General features: G+C 40.4%; 1 long non-coding RNA gene across 1 annotated transcript; it reads left to right on the top strand.

Moving 5' to 3' along the window:
* The first annotated feature begins 41 nt into the window (after positions 1 to 41).
* On the top strand, positions 42 to 3,594 carry LOC145717848 (uncharacterized). The gene is made up of 2 exons (XR_014141315.1): positions 42 to 306; positions 2,960 to 3,594. It is a non-coding gene; the product is annotated as an uncharacterized LOC145717848 (long non-coding RNA).
* The last annotated feature ends 5,869 nt before the right edge of the window (positions 3,595 to 9,463 follow it).

The raw sequence follows: 9,463 nt of genomic DNA on the forward strand, positions 1-9,463 counted from the left end.
TTGTAAAGGGGATCAACTCCTTAATTTCTCTTTCTTCTGTCTTGTTGTTGGTGTATAGAAATGCAACTGATTTCTGTGCATTGATTTTGTATACTGCCACTTTACTGAATTCCTGTATGAGTTCTAGCAGTTTTGGCATGAAGTTTTTTGGGTTTTCTACATAAAGTAGCATATCATCTGCTAAAATTGAGAGTTTAATTTCTTTCTTTTTGTTGTCTGATTGCTGAGGTTAGGGCTTCTAGTACTATGTTTAATAGCAGTGGTGATAGTGGACATCCCTTCCATGTTCCTGACCTTGGGGTAAAAGTTTCAGTTTTTCTCCATTGAGTATGATATTTGCTGTGGGTTTCTCATAGATGGGTTTTATGTTATTCAGGTATGTACGCTCTATCTCTACACTGTGGAGAGTTTAATCAAGAATGGATGCTGTACATTGTCAAATGCTTTTTCTTCATTGATTGAGAGGATCATATCGTTCTTGTTTTTTCTTTTATAAATGTATTGTTTCACACTGATTGATTTGCAGATGTTGAACCAAATTTGCAGCCCAGGAATAAATCCCAAGTGGTCATGGTGAATAATCCTTTTCATGTACTGTTGGATCCCATTGGCTAGTATTTTCGTGAGAATTTTTGCATCCATGTTTATCAGGGATATTGGTCTGTAGTTCTCCTTTTTGATGGAATCTTCATCTGGTTTTGGGATCAAGGTATTGCAGGCCTCATAAAATTAATTTGAAAGCTTTCCTTCCATTTCTATTTTTTGGAACATTTTCGGAAGAAAAGGTATTAATTCTTCATTAAATGTTTGGTAGAATTCCCCTGGGAAGCCATCTGGCTCTGGGCTCTTGTTTGTTGGGAGATTTTTGATTACTGCTTCAATTTCCTTACTAGTTATGGGTCTGTTCAGGTTTTTTATTTCTTCCTGGTTCAGTTTGTTAGTTTATATGTCTCTAGGAATGCATCCATTTCTTCCAGATTATCTAATTTGCAGGCATATAGTTGCTCATAATATGTTCTTATAACTGTTTGTATTTCTTTGGTTTTGGTTGTAATTTCTCCTCTTTCATTCATGATTTTGTTTATTTGGGTCATTTCTCTTTTCTTTTTGATAAGTCTGACCAGGGGTTTATCAATCTTATTACTACTTTCAAAGAACCAGCTCCTAGTTTTGTTGATCTGTTCTACTGTTCTTTTGGTTTCTATTTCATTGATTTCTCCTCTGATCTTTATTATTTCTCTTCTCCTGCTGGGTTTAGGCTTTATTTGCTGTTCTTTCCCCAGCTCCTTTAGTTGTAGGATTAGGTTGTGTATTTGAGACCTTTCTTGTTTCTTGAAAAAGTCTTGTATTGCTATATACTTTCCACTTACAACTGCCTTTGCTGCATCCCAAAGAGACTGAACTTTAGTGTTTTCATTTTCAGTTGTTTCCATGAATTTTTTAAAATTCTTCTTTCATTTCCTGGTTGACCCATTCATTATTTAGTAGGATGCTCTTTAACCTCCAAGTTTTTTAGTTCCTTGCAAATTTCCTCTTGTGACTGAGTTCAAGTTTCAAAGCATTGTGGTCTGAAAATATGCAGGGAATGATCCCAGTCTTTTGGTTGAGACCTGATTTGTGACCTAAGATGTGATCTATTTTGGAGAATGTTCCATGGGCAGTAGAGAAGAATGTGTATTCTGTTGCTTTGGGATGGAATATTCTGAATATATCTGTGAAGTCCATTTGGTCCAGTGTGTCATTTAAAGCCTTTATTTCCTTGTTGATCTTTTGCTTAGGTGATCTGTCCATTTCAGTGAGGAGGGTGTTAAATTCCCCTACTATTATTGTATTGTCAATATATTTCTTTGATTTTGTTATTAATTAGCTTATATAATTGCCTGCTCCCATATTAGGGGCATAGATATTTAAAATTGTTAGATCTTGTTGGATAGACCCTTTAAGTAGGATGTAGTGTCCTTTGTCATCTCTTATTATGGTCTTTGGTTTAAAATCTAATTTGTCTGATATAAGGATTGCCACCCCAGCTTTCTTTTGATGTGCATTAGCATGGTAAATAGTTTTCCAACCCCTCAATTTCAATCTGGTGGTGTCTTTGGTTCTAAAATGAGTCTCTTGCAGGCAGCATATCGATGAGTCTTCTTTTTTTTACCCAATCTTAAACGCTGTGTCTTTTGATTGGGGCATTTAGCCCATTTACATTCAGGGTAACTATTGAAAGATATGAATTTAGTGCCGTTATATTGCCTGTAAGCTGACTGTTACTGTAGATTGTCTCTGTTCCTTTCTGGTCGATGTTATTTTAGGCTTTCTCTTTGCTTAGAAGATCCCGTTCAGTATTTCTTGTAGGGCTGTTTGGTGTTTGCAAATTCTTTTAGTTTTTGTTTGTCCTGGAAGCTTTTTATCTCTCCTTCTATTTTCAATGATAGCCTAGCTGGATATAGTATTCTTTGCAGCATATTTTTCTTGTTTAGTGCTCTGAATATATCATGCCAGTCCTTTCTGTCCTGCCAGGCCTCTGTGAATAGGTCTGCTGCTGATTTAATGTTTCTACCATTGTAGATTACAGACCTCTTGTCCCGAGTTGCTTCCAGGATTTTCTTTTTGTCCCTGAGACTTGTGAGTTTTACTATTAGATGCCGGAGTGCTGGCCTATTTTTATTGATTTTGAACGGTATTCTCTGTGCCTCCTGGAGTTTGATGACTGTTTCCTTCCCCAAATTAGGGAAGTTCTCTGCTATAATTTGCTCCAATATACCTTCTGCCCCTCTCTCTCTTTCTTCTTCTTCTGGGATCCCAATTATTCTGATGTTATTTCATTTTATGATATCACTAATCTCTCGAATTCTGCTCTCGTGATCCAGTAGTTGTTTATTTCTCTTTCTCTCAGTTTCTTTATTCTCCATCATTTGGTCTTCTATATCATTAATTCTCTCTTCTGCCTCATTTATCCTAGCAGTTAGAGCCTCCAGTTTTGATTGCACCTCATTAATAGCCTTTTTGATTTCAAATTGATTAGATTTTAGTTCTTTTATTTCTCCAAAAGAGATTCTCTAGTATCTTCTATGCTTTTTTCAGCCCAGCTAGTATCTTTATAATCGTCATTCTGAACTCTAGCTCTGACACTTGCCTAATGTCTGTATTGATTAAGTCCCTGGCAGTCAGTACTTCTCTTGTTCTTTTTTTTTTGAGGTGATTTTTTTCCATCTTGTCATTTTGTCCAGAGGAGAATAGATGAATGAGAAGAAAATGCTAACAGGGTAACAACGACCCCAGAAAAAAATACATTAAAGAAGACAGAAAAGACCCAAAACCAGGGGGAAAAGAAAGGGAAAGAAAGAAAAAAGAAAAAGAAAGAAAGAAAAAAGAATATGTTTGGGCTCATGAATAGATCAGCGCCACACACTACATTTTTGGCATAATTTGTTCTGTTAGAAGAAACTGCCTCCCAAAATTTTAAAGAAGGAAAAACTTACATATGCACAAAAATAAGGGTAAATACAATGAAGGGATGGAATATGACTGTAAAGATGAAAATTATAAAAGATTTTATAAAAAGAATTGATAAGAATTTAGTTGAAAAAAGAAAGAAGAGAAATTTTAAAAAAAAGGGAGAGAATGTGATCAGGCAGGGAACTAGAACAAAGCCATACACTAGAGATTTAGGGTATATTTTGGTCTGTCAGAAGAAACTGTATCCCAAAATTTTAAAGAGAGAACAACTTATATATATACAAAAAGTAAGGTTAACTACAATGAAGGGATAGAATATGACTCTAAAAATGAAAAATAAAAAATATTTTTAAAAAAGGGATTGATAAGATTGTTGAAAAAGGGAAAAAGAAAAATTAAAAAAAAATAGAAAAAGAAAAAAAGAAAATTAAAAAAAATTAACTTTGAACATCTAAAGAATCATGGGGAAAAAAGCCATGAATTCTATTTGCTGTGTTCCTCTAGTGCTGGAGTTCTGCCATTCTCACTGATCAGTAAACTTGATCTTGGCTGGCTGTTTTTGCTGTTATTCTAGGGGAGGGGCTGTTGCAGTGATTCTCAAATGTCTTCGCCTGAGGCGGAATTGTACCACCCTTGCCAGGGGCCATGCTAAGTAATCTGCTCGGGTTTGCTCTGGGTAGCTTTTGTTCCCTGGAAGCTTTCCCTACAGCTCTGGAGGATGGGAAATAAAATGGCGACCTTCCAATCTGCACCCCAGAGGAGCTGAGAACTCGGGGCCCCACTCCTCATTGAGCCGCCCAGAAAAATCAGTGAATCACTCCTTTCTCCCCAGTCTCTCTGTGCTCACCCGGCCTGCCACCAAGCATTTCTATCTCTTGCACACGACCCTGTTTAGAGTCTCCAATCCCAACAGATTCTGCAATGTGCTCCCGCACCACTGCTCATGGGAAAGGAAAGGGAGTCTCTCTGGATCAGCCGCTTTTTGGGTCCCTGTTGGAGGAGTAGTGGCCCGAATGTGCTGTGGATCACAGTTTATGGCAACCCTGAGCTGAGACCCTCTCCTTGGCTTCGTCTATGCAGCTGGCTTCCCTGCTCAATACCTGGGAGCTCTGCCTCACTCAGGCACCCCTGGTCTTTCTGTGACTGTGAGGGTCCTGAGACCACACTGTCCCAGCGAGGGTTCCACCCCCTGCTTAGCCACTGCAGTGACTTCCCTCAGTGGAGCAGAATTCTAAACGTTCCGATTTTGTGTTCCACTGCTCTATCACTTGCTGGTAGCTGGGCCATCTATCTTCCCGAATATCACCTCGGATTCACTTCTCCACACATCCTACCTTCCAGAAAGTGGTTGCTTTTCTGTTCAGAGAGTTGCTGCTATTCTTTTCTTCAATCTCCTGTTGAGTTTGTAGGTATTCAGAGTGGTTTGATACCTATCTAGCTGAATTCCTGGGACCAGACGAAGTTTAGTTCTCCTATTTTTCCACCATCTTGCTCCTCCTCTCCCCATCACCTGCTTAACCCATCCCCTATCCCCTTCCCTACTGGTACTCATCAGTTGGTTCTCCATAATTAAGAGTCTCTTTCTCGGTTTGTTTCTCTTTCTTTTTTCCCTTAGTTCATTTGTTTTGTTTCTTAAATTCCACAAATGAGGGAAATCATGCATTTGTCTTTCTCTGATTAACACATTGTGCTTAGCATTATTCTGTCTAGCTCTGTCCATGTCATTGCAAATAGCAAGATTTCATTGTTTTTATGGCTGAATGATTATTATTATATATATACACACATATGCACAATATCCTCTTTATCTATTCATCAATAGGTGGACACTTGGGCTGCTTCCCAATCTTGCTATTATAAATAATGCTGCTATAAACATAGAGGTGCATGCATCTCTTTGAACTAGTGCTTTTGTATTCTTTAGGTAAATAAAGAATCCAGTAGTGTGACTGCTGGATTGTAGGCTAGTTCTATTTTGTAACTCTTTGAGTAACCTCCAAACTGCTTTCCACAGTGGCTGTACCATTGTGCATTCCCACCCACATTGCAGGAGTGTTCCTTTTTCTCCACATGATTTCCAACACCTGTTGTTTCTTGTGTTGTTATTAGCTATTCTCACAGGTGTGATGTGATACCTCACTGTAGTTTTGATTTTCATTTCCCTGTTGCTAAGTGATGATGAACATCTTCTCATGTGTCTATCAGCCATCTCGATGTCTTCTTTGGGGAAATGTCTGTTCATTTCTTCTACCCATTTTTAATTGGATTGTTTGTTTTTTTGGGGTGTTGAGTTTTATAAATTCTTCATATATTTTGGATACTAACCCTTTATCAAATATATCCTTTGCAAGTATCTCCTCCCATTCTGTAGGTGGCCTTTAATTTTGTTGATTGTTTCCTTCACTGTGGAGAGCTTTTTATTTTGATGTAGTCCCAATAGTTTATTTTTGCTTTAGTTTTCCTTGCCTCAGAAGACATATCTAGGAAACAGTTGTTATGGCCTTTGTCAAAGAGCTTACTGCCTGTGTTCTAAGATTTTATAAGGTTTCAAGTCTCACATTTAGGTCTTTAATCCATTTTGAATTTCTGTTTCTATGTGGTGTAAGAAAGTGGTCCAGTTTCATTCTTTTGCATCTAGCTGTCCAGTTTTCCCAACACTATTTGTTGAGGAGACTGTCTTTTTCCCATTGGGTTTATTTCCTGCTTTGTCAAAGATTAGTTGACCATATAGTTGTGGGTTCTTTTTGGGTTTCTGTTCTATTCCATTGAACTATATGTCTGCTTTTTGTGACAGTACCATGTTGTTTTGATCACTACAGGTTTGTAGTGTAGCTTGAAGTCCAGAATGGTGATGCTTCCATCATTGCTTTTCTTTTTCAAGATCGATTTGGCTGAGGGAGGGAAAAGATTATGGAGGAGTAGGAGATCATATTCCAACCGGTACCTGGAATTGAGCTGGATATCTACCAGACCACACTGAACACCCACAAAATCAGCCTGAGACATAAGAAGATAGATCGGGATCTCTACAAACAGAATATCACAAGCAGTTGGTTTCGAGATACAAAGCAGGGAGACATGATTCCACAGGCAGATATTGGAGGATAAACGGCAAGGGGAGGGAGCCGAGCCATTGGGACCCTACACCTCCAGTGAGCAATAGCTTCCTGTGCTGGGGAACAGGCACAGACTCGCAGACCGGTAGCAGTGGGGAACAGACTTAAGGGTAGCCAATGGGGCGGAAACCAGAGCCGCAGGGCCACACATGCAAACTGGGGACTGCTGGCAGTTTTAGAAGCACAAAGGGCAGAGACATGCCCTAACCTGGAGATGAGGACTGGGAGCACTGCTGAGCAGTGCACAACCCAGGATGCTGCAGTTTTTAGCAGCATAGACAGAGAACGGAGATAGTGTGGCCTGGAGAGCTCACTGAAGAACAGACTGCAATCTCTCTGCTCTGAGGTAGAGGGTTGGAAACGATCTCTTTAGCCCTGATTCTCAGAAGAGACACATAAAGCTGCCAGAGAACAAAAGCCCCCCAAAAAACAGTTTTCACTGAGCCCATCCCATGCCACAGGGAGAGGGCAACTCTGCCCAAACAAGCTTGCCTAAGTAACACTGTGGCAAGCCCCTCCCCCAGAAGACAGCCTGGGAAAACAAGAGGCCAGCAACCTTAAGGTTCCTATAAAACAGGTGCAACTTGCTTGGGTTGTTATCAATAATTTGGACTCTATACATTCCCTCATCCACCCCTCCACAGAATGACTAGGAGGAGGAACCCCCAAAAAAGGAAAGACTCAGAGACTGTGACTTCTGCCACAGATTTACAAATGGATTCAGATATAACCAAGATGTTGGAGATGGAATTCAAGGTAGCAATTGTGAGGACGATAGTTAGAATGGAAAAATCGATTAATGGCAACATAGAGTCCCTAAGGACAGAAATGAAAGCTGAATTGGCAGAACTTAAATATGGTATCAATGAGATCCAATCTGATCTAGATAATCTAAGAGCTAGGGTAAACAAGGCAGAGAAACGAACTAGTGATTTAGAAGACCAATTAATAGACATGAAAGGAAAAGAGGAAGCCAGGGGAAAACAACCCAGAATCCATGAAAATACAATCAGAGAAATAAGTGACACCGTGAAACATTCCAATGTCAGAATTATTGGTATCCCTGCAGGAGTGGAGAGAGAAAGAGGACTAGAAGATATATTTGAGCAAATCGTAGCTGAGAACTTCCCTAATCTGGGGAATGAAACAAACATTCGAGTCCTACAAACAGAGAGGACCCCTCCTAAGATCAAGGAAAACAGGCCAACACCCCGGCATGTAATAGAAAACTTGTAAATCTTAGAACCAAGGAAACCATCTTAAGGGCAGTTAGGGGGAAGAAATTCTTTACGTACAGAGGGAGGAACATCAGAATAACGTCAGACCTATCCACAGAGACCTGGCAAGCCAGAAAGGCCTGGCCAGACATATTCAGGGTACTAAATGAGAAGAACATGCAGTCAAGAATCCTTTATCTGGCAAGGCTGTCATTTAGAATGGATGGAGAGAAGAAGAGCTTCCAAAAACTGAAAGAATATGTGACCACTAAGCCAGCCCCGCAAAAAATAGTAAGGGCAGGTTCTATAAAAGGAGAAAGATACCAAGAGTAATATAGAACAGGAATGTACAGGGACAATCTATAAAAACATGGTCTTCACAGGCATCATGATGACAATTAATCCATATCATTCAATAATCACTCTCAATGTGAACTGCCTAAATGCTCCCATAAAATGGCACAGGATTGGATAAAAAGACAGGACCCATCTATATTTTGTCTACAAGAGACTCATTTTCAATCTAAACAAACATCCAGACTGAAAGTGAAGGTTTGGAGATCCATCTTCCATGCCAATGGACCACAAAGGAAAGCTAGGGGAGCAATACTTGTATCAGACAAATTAGATTTAAACCAAAGACTGTGTAGAGACACAGAAGAATAGTATGTCATTCTTTTTTTTTTTTTTTTACGAAGTCCAAACTGTAATTAACCTTTAATTAACGCCCCGCCGCTCTCCCGGCCGCCCCGGGGCCGGAGCCACAGCGCGCGCAGGCCGCCGCCGTCCCCACGCGCAGGCGCAGACACACGCGCACGCGCACAGGCGCAGGCGCAGACACACGCGCAGGCGCCGGCACCGCCGCGGAGGAATTCCGCGGGGCGGGGCGCGGCGCTTCCGCCGGCTTCCCGACCACCCAACCCCGTGGCTCGGGGCGTGCCACGGCGCCTCAGGAGGATGTGCGGCGCGGAGGGAGAAAGACAGCGCCGCGCCGGCGCCGGCACGGTCCCGCCCGCTGAAGAAGGCTCGTCCCAATAGTATGTCATTCTTAAAGGGTCTATCCAACAAGATGATCTATCAGTTGTAAATATCTACGCCCCCAACATGGGAGCAGCCATCTACATAAGCCAACTGTTCACCAAAATAAAGAGTCATATTGATAACAATACATTAATTGTAGGAGACCTCAATACTCCACTCTCAGCAATTGACTAATCACTTAAGCGGAAAATTAAAAAAGAAACAAGAGCTTTGAATGATACACTGGACCAAATGGACCTCATAAATATATACAGAATATTCCACCCTAAAACAACAGAATACTCATTCTTGAACGCACATAGAACTTTCTCCAGAATAGACGACATACTGAGTCACAAATCAGGTCTCAACTGATACCAAAAGATTGAGATTATTCCCTGCATATTCTCAGACCATAATGCTTTAAAACTGGAACTCAATCACAAGAAAAAATTTGGAAGAAATTCAAACACTTGGAAACTAAAAACCATCCTGCTCAAGAATGTTTGGGTCAACCAGGTAATCACAGAAATTTAAAAAATCATGGAAATCAATGAGAATGAAAACACATTGGTCCAAAACCTATGGGATACTGCAACGGTGGTCCTAAGCCATCCAAGCCTCACTCAAAAAAATAGAAAAATCCCGAATCCACCA

Source organism: Leptonychotes weddellii, chromosome X (genome assembly GCF_054177405.1).
Source record: "Leptonychotes weddellii isolate Sample4059 chromosome X, ASM5417740v2, whole genome shotgun sequence".
NCBI lineage: Eukaryota > Metazoa > Chordata > Mammalia > Carnivora > Phocidae > Leptonychotes > Leptonychotes weddellii.